The 13,400-nt window shown below is 34.5% G+C and overlaps 1 long non-coding RNA gene across 2 annotated transcripts in view; it reads left to right on the top strand.

Annotated features, from left to right (window-relative positions):
- Positions 1–13,400, top strand: part of LOC308187547 — a 79,683-nt gene that overhangs the window by 929 nt on the left and 65,354 nt on the right. For both annotated transcript variants that reach the window (XR_013944770.1, XR_013944771.1), the window contains exon 2: positions 1,048–1,133. This is a non-coding gene — a long non-coding RNA (uncharacterized lncRNA). The remainder of the gene's footprint in view (positions 1–1,047; positions 1,134–13,400) is intronic.

The following is a 13,400-nucleotide window of genomic DNA, read 5'->3' as shown; positions in this document are numbered from 1 at the left end:
TTTTAATTTTCTGACTGATTCCTTAATCTCACTTGGTCCCCTTTGTGTTATTCCTTTATGCTCTCTGGTGTTCACCTCAAGTTCTAATTTATTCTCACCTGCATATTTCATTAACATATTTTTACTCCCACATCCACATTACTAATAAAGACATTAAACTGAATGAATCTCCACAGAATGCTGTTAAATATTCCACCCCCCCCGCCCCATACACACACACTCCAAATTTAATACTTTAAGCCTTTATTTTACAGTCAGCTCTCAAGCCACGTGACAATGATCTTCTGCAAGTCATTGGGAAATAATTTGCAGTACAATTCTGTGAGGTATCAGTCAAGCACTTTTCTAGACTCCATACATACATATATATCGAATTCCTTTTATCCACTAAGTAGGTAATGATGTCAAAAAAAAAAAAAAAAGGCAAAACAAAAACAAATGGCAGAATTTGTTTTTAGGAAACAGTTGCTGTACTTTATTACTTGATGACTGGGTTTGGGATTAAAGAAAGAACGATCTGAATTATTTTTTATAACCTTTGTGCTGCAATTTATAGACCATGGTTTTTAGCTTTCCCCAGGATCATTTGAATTCCCCTGGCATCTGGACCTGCTTCTGCTGCTCATAGTGTTTAGCACTAAACCCTTGTTCTCAGGATAGAATAGCAGGGCAAAAGGTTCCTCCAGACTGACCCTTCTGCTGAACTACGGCGAAGCTTACAGCAGGTTCTGCTGTGAGTGCTGCAACCAAGTATGCTGTGATACATCTCCCACAGACTACAAAGTCACCTTTGTGCTGTCTGGAAAGCTTCCATTGCACCCTCACGTGGGAGAGATGCACCCAGCTCAACCTTCTGACTACAGCGTCTGGGAAGACAGCATGCCCCGTTGCTTTCGTGCTGTTTTGTTTCTGCTCTTTTCTGACTGCTTTCTGACACACTTTCTTCTCTTTGTTAAATTGTTTCCCTCCCTAGCAATTTTCTCCTAGCTACTTGTGTTCCTTTCTAATTACTAGAAGCAATTAGAGTAATTCTCCTCCTTTCTACAGGTTTTGTCATTTGACAGTGGAATCCGATTAGGACTGAATTCAGCTGTTGTTATCTATCTAGCAAACTATGTGTGTGCTTTGGGAAGGTAAGTTGGAGACCTATTGTATTCATTTAGCTATTTAAAGCAATATTCAGTATTAATAAAAAATGCCGCAGTCTTTCATTAGGAAATAATGCAGTGACTGGAGGAGAAAATTCACTTTTCCACATCCTTTATTTTAGACTTGTGCAAGGACTGCACCAAAAATAATCTAGGCAGTCCAGCCACAAGGTAAAATTTGGAATTGTCCCATAGCAAGCAATGTCCAGGAGAAAAAGCAATTTGCCTTAGAATGACTATTGGAATAGCTGATTTTTAAGACTTGCTGGACTTTTCAGTTCCAAAGAGGATATTTTGACATCTAAACAGTGTGCCCTAATGTATCAAACCAAACACTATATAAATTATTAAGCCTGTGTGGGCTGCTTATTTCCATTTCAAATAAAACACATATCAAATATGACATTTAAAACTGTTCTCTAATGTTTATAAAGAGTGTTAAGAAGAACTCACACTTGTAAAAGAAGCTTGTTCAGTGCTTATAAACCTACCTATCAATAGTGGCAGTCATTAAAAATACAGATATTCCATATGATGATTCAAGAGAACGTTTGTGGTTTAAAATGTTCAAAGGTTAATACTGACAATAAAAACACTACCTCTGTTTTTCTTGGCAGCCATTCTCCAAATCCCTTTGGCCAACAAACTCAGTTCTGACGTAATGCATGCTTAAGGTGTCCCTGAGATGGTTAACCTGACTATAGTAGCATTAGACTCTGGGGATTTGGGTTTGCTGGCTTTTTTTAGTGATGTAAACCCAAACTGGCTTCTCTCCTTCTTTCTGTAGCAAAAAGGACAATGTCTGGTAAGAGCTCTGTTACAGGTCTTTGTAGTTAATGAAAGTTAATTTGCAATAAAGCAGTCCTTGAATTTCTCTAGTTTGAGAATCAGCCTGTTTAAATTACAAAACAATAGTAAGTAAGGCATGAGGGACACTCCTACACACTGCTGTCAACCTGATGTGTGCATCTTCTGCTTGTGTTGTGCTAATCACAGTAGATGTTATAAAGAATGTACAGGGTCGGCAAGTATGGTAGAAAGCAAGCACCTCTAGCTCATTAGAGATGTTACAGCACAGGGATAACGAAAACTACTGAGTACATTTATGCCATACTAACCTAGATGTTCTGAATACCCTCTAGATGAAATTCTGCAGGCACTGGATCCAAGACAGCTTGACACTTTAGATATATAAAACAAGTACCTAAAATAGCTATGGATTAAGCTGCTTTAATTTTTATTATACAAGGCACATACATTTCATATTTTCAATTCACTGTTATTTTAAGACTTACAAACATTATGATTCTTAAGAATATGTTTAGCACAAGCTCTATATGTAGAATTTAGCAAAACTGTATACTTTTATCTTTATTAACAATTTTGAGATTGCATTTTTTTTATTTTATGATAGTTTCATATAAAACCACAACAAGTGAGCAGAATGTATTAAGAAAGGGACAAAATGTTCATCTGAGTTTTTTCTGTTGTTTTTGTTGGTTGGTTGGTTGTTCATTTGCATTGTTTTGCTTTGTTTAGTTCTGATTTTGCCCCCCCCCCCCCCCCTTTTTAATCTTATTTGAATCCCTACCTGCACTTTTGGGTTGGATTTTCTTAAGTCAAGTTTTTCTCTGTTCAGACACACGTGCTTTCAGTGTATCCCTGCATGAAATATACATCAATGTAGACCACCTAGCACATAAGGCTTTGGTTCCCTACATGAAAAAAGCAGCTAAGCAGACATCTGTAAGCAGAGGCACAAACTGAATTTTCCAAGGCAGTTTCAAAGCTAGCTCAAATTGCTAAAGTTTTAGTAAGTGTTTGGGCAGCTACTTAAAATATGTGGTGAAATTCCCATCTAAAATTAAAGTTCATTGTTATGTTGCTGGAGGAAGTTCTAAAAAATTTTCAAGGACTGGTGGATTCTCTTCTGAATATTTTTAATATGGCTGGTCAAAAATGATCTGTTGAACATAACTTCTGAAAGAAAAATGGATTTTACTAAATGTTCTGGGGCCCAAGCTTTTGGTTTCAATAAAAAGATCAGTGTCCAAAAAAAAAAAAAAAACAAAAAACAAAACAAAAAAAAACCCTTTTTCCCCCATTCTTCTTGCGTAGCAACTTGCAGAGCAGTAAGTTCTTAGTCAAGGATCCTCTCTTACAGAATCATAGAATCATAAAATCATCTAGGTTGGAAAGGACCTCCAAGACCATCAAGTCCAACCATCAAGCTGACCTACCAAATCCCATTAATAATCATGTCCCTTAGCACCACAAATATGTCAGCATTTCTTCCTATATTTTTCCTATAGCTACTGTTTTGCTAAGTTTTCAATTTTTTGTCTAAATCTAGTTTATTCTACCAGCTCCAGCTGATGACTGCTAAAGAAATTTAGCTTTGTTCCCTGTCCTTTACACATACTTGCAAACCTTCTAGTATACAAAAATCTTTTGCAAAAAGGAAAAAAATAACTTGTTCACTATGTCCATGGTGAATTAAAAAAAAATAAAAAAATAAGTTAATTAGACTAGATTGCAGCAAGAAAGAACTTAGATTAGATATTATGAAGAACATTGTGATGATAAAGATATTGAAAGCAACAGAATAAATTGTTGAGGGAAAACTGTATCTGCCATCATGGGACACCTTCATTAATAGGTTAGATAAACATCAACCAGGAATGACAAAGATAAAATTGACCTTGTCTGAGGCAAGGTGCCAGACTACACTCTTCGAGGTACTTTTCAGACTATTCCATGATTCTATCCCCATAGCTGTATATGTGCCAGTTTCACAGCTGTCAATGGGACAACTCAGAAAAGCTAACCTCATGTGAAAGACTCTCCATGGTCAGAACATTTACATCTGCAGTCTGCCACAATCAAAAAGATGAAAAATATATATTTTTGTAGTGCTCTGTTTTCTGCTTTTTGATTTGTTTACCATCTGTTCCCTAGCATAGATTTCTTAACATATATATTATACTATGAAGAGGGAAATTATCCTAACTTTATATGGAAAAAAGGTCAGATTATCTATTCCTTAGAAAATTCCTTTTGCTTTTAAAACTGTCTTTTTATATAAAAGTAATACCCAGGAGAAAGCAAGTATAAACAAATGTATTCACAATCATTATATATTTTGGAAAAAAAATAAATAGTGAAATAGAGAGAGCTTTGAAGTTTCTCAGGATTTCCATGTTTTAGTTTCCTGATACTTCTCTAGTCATTATGGAGCTGAAAGAACAAAATTTTAAAGGGACCCAAGGACAATCTATCATCCCTGCAGCCCCGGTGGCTGTTCTTCCTCAGGAAGGCTGAAAGTTACTTTAACAATTCTACAGAGCCCTTACTGCAGCTGGGATTCCCATGAGCTTTCAGCTCCAAGTTTTCAGGTCTTGTGACAAGAAACCTTGAGATCTCTAATCCTAGGACAGTCCACAGTATGGAACTGTTCTTCAGAGAACAGTGCTTAGAGATACCTTGAAAGCTTAGGCTCTGGGACAACGTCATTCCAGAGAAAAAGAGCTTGGAAGCCCAATAGTTCTTAGAACTGTCTCATTGGCACCACTGAGCTTTCTCCTCCATTCTCCACTCATCTGGTATGATGAGAGTAGGCTGCTGGAAACACTGTTTGCCTGTTATCACAAGATTGTTGAATCTGTTTCCATAACTTTCATAATTTAGCATTTTTAAGTAAAATTCTGCTTTTATTTGGAAAACAGACAAACAGGTTTATATTTAATATTATCTGAAGCTCTGGATGGAAATCTTTTAAAAGTACTTTGTAAGGAAAAGCAAAGATGAAACAAAACAATATAAAACAAGACTGAAATCTATTTGCCTACAATATCAGTTATTTCATATACTAGACCTCCTTCATAACTGCCAATTTTAATGGGCTTGCTGTCACATATTTCTGGGGGTTTTCAAATTTTGCTTCTCTACTGCTGTGTGGAAGAGCAACGCCAGCAACACATGAATTGACTAACAAACTGAGTGTATATTGGAAACAGTTACTTTGTCAATACACAGTGTGCTACCAAATGCAAAAATGTCAAACAAACTGAAAAACAGATAAGAATTCTTGTTTAATTTCTTATAGTTAGTGTAGTTTCACTTGCTCTTTGCAGAAATCGCAGGTAAACTGTTTTCAGTCAGAAATGATTTTAATTGGCAGCCTCTCTTCAACATTGTATAAATCTTAACCCAATGAAAATTACACAATTAGCTTCAAACTATAAACTGTCAAAATGGATCCTCTATAAAATAAAATAGACTAGCTTTGTTTAGTCTCAGTATTTTCTCCATACTAGAATCGTTGTTAGGTTGTTTTAATTGTATGTTGTTAAAGAACGATTGGATGACGAATATAAACTGCTTAAGTATTTATGATATGGGCCTTAATTAAGCTTCACTTCATTTCTTACAACTGCAGAAAACACAAGAACCTAGTCCAAAGTATTTCAGTAAAAATAGGGCCCTACCTACTTTGAGTAATAAAGGAGTTTCTTGGATGGGAGACCATCTGGAAGCCTGTTCAAAAAGAAAAGAGGAAGGAGATAGTGAAAGGTCACAAAGTAGAAGATAAATTGCTCAGACTTAAAAGAGAGAAAAAGAATCTGAAAATCCTGAACCCAATTGTATTATAACATTCAATAAGGTCTGACTTGCAAGTTTATTCTCAGTTCTTTCTTTACAAAAGTAGTTCCCAATTTTTTCTTCCCTGTATACTCAAAACAGGACCTTCATTCTTTTCTCTTCTTTCCAGCCTACAATGACAATGATTGCTAATTTTGTGTACCTTGCCACATTCCCATTGATTTTATTTCCTTTATCTGTTGTGGTACAAGTGAGACATCGGATTTTAGATTCTACAGTTTTTATAACAAAAAGCTGTTTGGTTTATGATTCAGTATTTTATATGCACTGTAAATTCACATCTGTTTTTACACTGTTGAGATGATTTTTTGAAAAGAGTATGCTCAGCTTCACTTTTAGCTTCTCTGCTTCAAAATCCTTACAGGATGCTTTGCATAATGCAGTCTTTCTGTTCACTTGTCCTCAAATTACAGCTACTGTTCTCATGTATTGGGTACTCACATGATTCCCATTTGTTCTACATCTTTGTGTCCATAAAGTTTCATTTTTCAATTAGATTTTTCAAGTACCATTTCCTTCATTTCTATTTCTCCTTAGTGCTTTATGCTACTTATCTACTGTTTTATGCTCTAATGATTCATACTTACAGATCTTCTTAAGGAATGTCTACACTGTAATCTAACTTTGTACTCCAACACATGATTTTTGGCATACCTATGTGGTCTGTACACACAATATATTTATGTATCCGATATGTTTTGATTCTGTGTTTCTTTGTACAAACGGGGAAGGAAGGGGAGAAGAAAGGAGTTAAAAGATTCCATTTAATGCACTCAATGTGCAGACATGCTTATTCTAATTCTTATATCTTTCTAACATCCTCTCTGCACAGGTGCCTGGAGGGAAAAGGCAGTGTATGTGTTCTCCTATGATGGACAGGGCTATCTAGACAGGAGTTCTAGAGACAAAAATTACCCAACTCACACAGAAACAGCAACGATGTGCTAATGTAGGTACAGATTTGTTGATGAATGTTATAAAAGCTTAAGGTGCTCTATTGATGACTGGTGTTATCCTAGCAACACTGTTACCACTTTCATTCTCAATCCCATGTCCATCATTTTTATAGTGTTCTATAAGTTCTTGTAATCATTCGATCAATTACATTTATTGCTCAATTATTTCAAGCTAACATTTTATTTATTTCAGTGGCAATGATGCAATTGTATTTGTTTTTATTTCTTTTCTTTTCTTTGAAGACTCCCATCTCATTAGTCCTACCTGAGTGGTCTTTCATTTAAGCTTATTATGCTAATGTTCTCCTGGCTTGAATCCATTCCCTAATTCTTGAAATTAGTTTCAATTTATTACAGAAATAGGCTTCTTCAAACACTAGAACTTTGTTTTTCACTTCTCTCCTACTGTCTGATAGTCAGAGTGACACAGTAGTCCTTTATCTCCATTTTATTTCATTGTTCTAAAGAGTATGGTACTGTGGCATTACTTCCTAGATCAAGAAATTAAACACTTGATTTTAGAGAAAATAAACCAAATAAAAAGATTTTTGTAATTGTGCACTGCAGATTGGAAAGTCTGCAGGAATCCAACAGAGAATGATAGATTTGGAAGATATTTAGAGCATATCCTTCTTATACCTGCTAAGCGTTCTAATTGTTTCATTATTGGGATAAACAATGTGCCATCTCTCTGTGAACATAGTCAGAGTTTATGAAATATTTCTCATTAAAGACATGCTGTACTAATAGCTATAAAATAACCACAGAGATGCATTTTAGGGAATGAGGCTGGATTGGGTCACCACAGGAGATACACTGATATTAGTCATTCTGCCAATGTTCACAACTTTGCTCAACTTATTGATTCTCTGCTGAAAAGGGCAAAAAAGCCAATCTATCTGTTTTTCATGATGAAAATCAAAGAATAACATGAAAAAATCCTTTTTTTCCCCTCTTACTAGATTCATGACATGCCTTTCTTCACCAGCACATTTAATGGCAAGAAACTCCAGTATGGTTTAATGGCTATAAACCAAGCTAATTACACAATCTGAGATCTTAGGTTTCTGTAAGTCAATATTCAGAATAATTTAGAATATATTTGAACAATGTAGACATAAAGGTCAAGTTATAATATTAATTCTATCTAGGTAGGCCCAAGATATTAAAATATATTTCCCTCCCTGTTTGAAAAGTCAGAGCATTCAAATACAATCAAGATACTTTTGTCAATTATCCATCTACACCAAATGAGAAAAGAGGTAGCTTTGTGCTGTGCATACTTTCTTGCATTTTAATGATGTGAATTTCTTTCTGTCAGACATAAGAAATTCAGAGAAGTGACCCCTCAGCAGCTTCCTTAAGTGGTGCTCAGTAATAAATAATTTATCTGTAAGAATAAGGACTTGGAGACATTCAGCATAGGAGTTTAATAAATAATATGGCTGAATACTTTTATAGTATATTGTCATATCTGCTCTGAATGCACAGGCTGATTTCTTATATTGAGTTCTAAATTTGGGAAGCATTATTTTTCCATCTTTCCATAAAACTTTGGGCATTTATTTGTGGGTTGGGAGGTGGCAAATTCAATTTCTTCTCTTCGAGGAACTGAATGCAGAATAGGATAGTTTATGATAATACATGCAAAAACTTCTGTAGATATCTTATACCTAGTGTCATTCTTTCACCCACCTCTGAAGAATAACACCTTTATTGTTCTGTGTGTTAGTGTTCTGTTTGACAGCACTGGTGAATTTCCTGCGGTTGTTTGTCAGTTTTAGTACAAAGTAAATGTTGCTTAGATGCTCCAAATTGATTATGTTCCCCCTCAGGCAATTTCACAATAACCTATTGCAGATTAAAATCACAAACCGCTATGTCACCTCCAGTCCTTATTAAGATAATTGACCCTCCTACTGAATTAATAATCTACAACCTTGTTGCTTAAATATGCTTGCTACTAAATAGTTCTCCTAAAGTCTAAATGGTAACATATTTTGATGAGATAATTGAGCTTGTTTGTCTTCTTATTCAGTTAAACATCCTGGATTGACAAGAGCATAGTGTTTAAAATTCATCCTGACAGAAAAATGTGGAAGAACCTGAATTCTCCATGGATATTTTTCATAATTTCTAAGTTATTTTATTCATTATCCCTCTGATATTCAAATTAAAAAAAAATATGAGTGAGAAGCTAAGCTATTTAAACTTAAAATGCATGTATAATTTGACATCATAAATTTATTGTCTCTGAAACAAAACTTTTTATATGGTAGAAGGAATCCTATATTTTCTCATAATCAATGTGGGTTTACATGAATTTTTAAATTAGTAGGAATTTGTCTAAATATGATTTAAAAGTAATCTTCGATAATTTGTAATTTCTAATGGAGATGATGAGCCTCAGGATAATTTGGATTTCTTTCAGTGTTGAGACTTATGCATGTTTTTAACTAGATGTATGGGAAATAGTTTTTTTTTCCTTTTATATTGCCTAGCCTGTGCTCTTTTCCCATACTAGAGCTGACGAAACGAACACGTAGTAACATATAAAAAAGCTTTGTTTCTCTCATTATAGCAACCATTTACATCTGGTTGTCATTTTCTGTATCTCATTGTTGCTTCCCACGTTCCCTTTCTACTCACTTCCCTTATTTTTATGTTTCTTCTTGTCCCAGCATTTAAAGTTAATGTATACACCTTTCAGATATGACAAACAAATGGGTTGGTTCAAGAAGATTGTATGAAACTCGTTTGAAAATATGATCCCATTTCATTTGTTAGCTTTGTGTTGTGGTTTTGTTTTGTTTTGTTTTAGTTAAATAGAGGTCTTTTTCCTTTCTCTTAAAGCAATGGCAAACATGTCAATAGTTCATTAGTTCAAAATACAGCAAACTGATACAAGGGATGCTGCTACCATGAGCAAACTCATAAAAAAAAGGTCCGATCAAGTTAGTACTACAGTGGGGAATTTTAATGGAGTTCTAGAACATATCTATTGTACTTCACCCCTTAAGTACTGCCATGTATATCAGCGTAAGTGCATCCCCAATTACTTAGTGAGTAAAAGGAATTCTGTGTATATTGCACTCAAGTCTTGAATCCATGTTGCTTATTTGTGTGACCAAGTGGAGTCTATTAAGATATTGCAATGAGGAATGTTGTTGAAATCTGAACTTCAGGTTTTAAAGGCTTTTAAGTATAAACAGTACAGAAAGTACGGAAAGTACTTTATAAAAATGTATAATATCCAAACAAAAAGAAACTGACAAGAAAAATGTATACAGAGATTTCTTCATTCTTGAATACGATTTTGCATTACTGATGCAGTATCATCACTTCTTTTTAACTCAGAGAATGATCTTAGATATCAGAAATTTCATACTCTGACCTATCGGATAACTGGGCATATTTGTCAATGTCTACTATCAATTTCATTTCACTACATTACACTTAGCACCTAGATCAAAACCTCTTTATGTTAAAATATACATCAGTTATTCTAGAGCTACTAATCAATCTTGTTAACATATTAAGTTTTATAACTTCTTTATAGTGGTACTGTTTCTTGGTAATAACTTCTTGTACCAGCCAGCAATACAGAGAAATAGTCAATTAAAAACAACAACAAACATACACTATCAAAATAATATTAAAAATAAATCCTCAAAATGGCCAAATTCATTGAAAGAACTAAAATTAATTCTCTCAGCATTCAGCTGCTTTGTGAGATGAGTATACTAGAAAAAATCTTTATCCTTTCTGACTTTAAAACATTTATTTTTTTTAGGATTGGTTCTTAAGAGCATATTACTTTATCAAGATCTATCCAACAGTAGTATTAAATTTAACCTTCTGTATTTGCTCTAATGTATGAAAACATTAACTCAGAAAATAAACAGTGATTATAAAATGCACAGGTGAATAGGTCTGAAAAATCTCTGCAATTGTCCAGGTTAATTTCTATATTCACCAAAGTGAAGAGTCATCCACTCCAACCTTGAAAAAGTCATACATCAAGAAGAAGCTTCATCCACATAAAGGGACAGTGTTTACCTGTATGAAATGGCTCCTGACAACCTTCTGGTTAATTCTGTGAAGTCCAGTTAGTGGAAAGCACTATGTCCTGCAAAAGCAGAGAGCTTTTCAAATAAAATTTGATATAAATTACTGTAGAAAACATGTCAAGAAATTATTGTCCCATTATAATCAACAGCAAAGCTTCCCTTTACTTTGCTGAGTCTGAAATTGCCACAATTTGATTGTGTTAAGTGTATGTATGTATTTAATTTTTTTTAATTGAAATTTTAATACTTATACTTCCACATCCGTATGTCTGATGTAAGTTCTTAACTCTAAGAAAAGTGCTATGTCTTCATGTAGGACAGGGAACTACAATCCATGTCATCCCTCACCACTTAGGACACTGGAAAAATATAACTTTGTTAAAGTAAACAGGTTGATTTGCAAATCAATTTGTTAATTCTAAGCAGTGTTCTCATAATATTTCTTCCCTTTAAATAGGTTATTTCTCAGAAAATTTTAAACTCATTCCTATGCCTTCAACTTTACCTGGAATGCATCAAGACAAGTTTTTTTTTTTTAATTTGTGTATCACTGTTACATTTTTCTAACTCTTAAGTTCACAGTTGACTTCAGTGAAATTCTACCTGGGTTCAAGAAGATATGGAGTTTCTGAATAACAGTTCTAAGTTCTTTGCCATTCTCATTCTCACTAGCCAGCAAAGTTTTAGGTTCTATATATCTTAGGACTGATCCCATTCATGATTAGGCCAAGACTGTCATTTCTTCCATGGAAATGCTATATACAGATAAAGAACGAGAAATTCCGCAGGTTGTTTTGTTGTGGTGTTTGTTGTTGTTGCTGTTGTTTCATGGCAGAAATAGCAAATAATGTATTATTCCAGTCACTGACACCTTCTGTCTGTTTTCCTCAGGGTCCTTTTTAATGTGTCCACAGAGCCTCCTAAAATGTTAAAACCTAACCTAAAATGTTGAAAGATTATGTTGCAAGCAAGATACAAAGCAAACAGTCTTAGCCATAGCCACTTTCCTTGCACAAGAGCAGCATCTGTATTACTATGGGATAGATCAGTTTTAACACTTTGATCAGACAGCAAATTAATCAATCTGAACTAATAAATATATATGGAATAATATATATAAAATCTAGAAGGAGAAAAGGATATAGCTTTACTCCATCACAGACTGATCCAAAGATTAAGAAAGCCATGCCTTGCATGGTACATGACTGTGAGATTTCCAAGATAAAATGTGAATTATTCACAAAGGTTTCTCATAGGCAAAAATAAGCAGAGTCAATGGCAGTTTTTACCAAAAGGGCTGGTATCTTATTTTTCTGGATGATGTAAACTAAGTTGACAAATCTCTGTCTGTCTGTTGTCTGTCCGTAGTAGAGTCCTGTTCATTCCATGGTGTTGGAATGACTAATGTTCATTCCAATGGTGTTGGTCTAAAAGTGCCTGCTGAGCTGTGTTTTTTAACACCCTGTGATATAAACTGTTTTGTAAACTGACACATGTAGCCTCATACCACATGGTCTATGTCTTGCACAATGGGACTCAGGTTTTTGGGTAGCCAACAGGTTCTGATGTGAAGCTCTAAGACTGATTTTTGTGTCAGAGGACTTGGGGAGAAGATTCTGAGAAGCATTCAAACTTCTTCACTTTGAATGGCACCCTTTTAGAGTTGGCACCATTTCAAAGTTACAGTAAGAGTTACAAGCCATGTTCTTCTTGTGTCATTGTCATTTTTTCCAGTTAGATAACAAAAGAAGGATTAATGTTGTTAGAGTAATGCTAACACTTCTTAACTGCAGGACAGTGAATACTGGTAATTCTTTCTCTTACTCAGCAGACAAGTTATTTCCCAATAAAATAACATCTACTTAGAACACCATTTATAAGCAGCACTGGAGAGACAGGATACTAATATTCATATAAAGAAAATGCCTACCTGTATGAAAGAGGATATTTCTTGCTTACTGTTGGTCATTAGAGCCACATTTTAATACACGTATTTGTCATATATTATGAGAAAATGTGTGTACATGTTTCATTATAATTTATGAGAAAGATCTATTCATTAAAATAACAGACCTAAGTCCAGATCATGCTCTGGAACAAGGTATTGCTTTATAATAGTGAATTCACCTGAGGGGAAATACTTTAATCATTCTGTTACTGCTTCAAGAAAGACTTACACCTGTGGTATTTCAACCTACTAAGAAACAGCTGTAGAAATAAAAAATAACTATAGGATAGGCCTGCATAATAAAATGGAGTATTACCTGCTTTCACGTATAACATCTGGGACCTAACAGATACTGCCTGACAATTTTTGGGTGGCAGTAGAAATCCAAGTGAAATAAAACAAAGGTTTGCTGCTGCTATGTAGGTTCATAGAAGACTGTCTGTATAACCTAGATGAAGTGTTGTGGATGCATATGTTCAGCTTACAACTCTGTAACTCTGTTAAGGTCTGGTTCATATAAATATTCTCTGAACTCAATGTAAAAGAATAAAAAAATATTGGCTGCCCCACATAAATATTTCATCCATTCTAGTCAAGTTAAAAACACAGCTGTAGC

Source organism: Anser brachyrhynchus, assembly GCF_964034855.1.
Source record: "Anser brachyrhynchus genome assembly, chromosome: 1".
NCBI classification, from domain to species: domain Eukaryota; kingdom Metazoa; phylum Chordata; class Aves; order Anseriformes; family Anatidae; genus Anser; species Anser brachyrhynchus.
This window is presented reverse-complemented; position numbering and strand designations above follow the sequence as displayed.